The sequence below is a fragment of the Callospermophilus lateralis genome, unplaced genomic scaffold (assembly GCF_048772815.1).
Source record: "Callospermophilus lateralis isolate mCalLat2 unplaced genomic scaffold, mCalLat2.hap1 Scaffold_2669, whole genome shotgun sequence".
Lineage (NCBI taxonomy): Eukaryota > Metazoa > Chordata > Mammalia > Rodentia > Sciuridae > Callospermophilus > Callospermophilus lateralis.
In genome coordinates, this window is record NW_027513419.1 from 2,375 (window position 1) to 3,561 (window position 1,187).

The window sequence follows — 1,187 nt, forward strand, 5'->3', positions numbered from 1 at the left end:
TATTTTTTCAGTTTATTACATTGCCAATGAAGATTTGGAGAAGTGAGAAGTAAATTGGCCAATACCATGCAGTAGAGACAGGAATGCCTTTAAATGTGCCTCTATCAGTTTCTGAGGTTTGTCATGGAAAAAGACCACAAACTGGCATTTGAACATAAATTTACTTTCCATGTACAGAGGCCAGAAGCCCAGGATTGAGGAGTCAGTGGAGTGTCTTTCTGGAGGCTCATAGATAGGGAAGGTCTGAGTCATGCATGTTTCTTGGCTGTGGGTAATAGCCTGAACTTAGCTGTGGGTGACCGCCAGCTATGGGTGTGCCTTGATTAGCCACACCCTTTATTAATTGTCAGTAGTGTGACTTTCTTACTCCTGTGTGTCCTCTGGGACTCTATAATCTATTCTCCCTTTCCTTTCTTTCATAAGAGCATGAACCATTGACTTTAGAAACCATCTCATCCAGTGGGAACTCATCAAGATGACTCCATCAAAGACCCTATTTCTAGATAAATCCACTTTCTGAGTGTTATAGGGATTGGAAGGTGAACACTTCTTTTGAACTTGACCTACTGAAACATCTAACTCCAAAACATGGGCTCAGCTGCAGAGCTTGAGGTCCATAGCATATGGCCCTTCTTACTGCTACCTCCCTGCTACAGGTCTGCATGGTGTGGATTCCACCACCCTCCTTCTCCACATCCATTCCAATTGCATTGTTCTGTATGTTTTTTAGACCCAATTTTAAGCCATTTTTGGCAATAATTTGAAGGAGAAAATCTTTAATACTACATAATGACTCCGACAATCCAAAATAAATAATGCCTTCCCTTCTTAGTCCTACTGTGTTTCTCCTGCCTCTGGAACCACAAGAAAGCTACTCCTCCTGAGCACTATTAGAGCCTTTGTAACTATTACATGTATGATTTGATAATCCAGAATCTCAATAGACTTCAGACTGTTAATAAATAGAAAGTCCTTGATTTATAGTTAGAATATTTAATTTTTTTAACAGAGAGGAGAGAGAGAGAGAGAGAGAGAGAGAGAGAGAGAGAGAGAATTTTAATATTTATTTTTTAGTTATTGGTGGACACAACATCTTTGTTTGTATGTGGTGCAGAGGATGGAACCTGGGCCACACGCATGCCAGGCGAGCGCGCCACTGCTTGAGCCACATCCCCAGCCCTAGAATA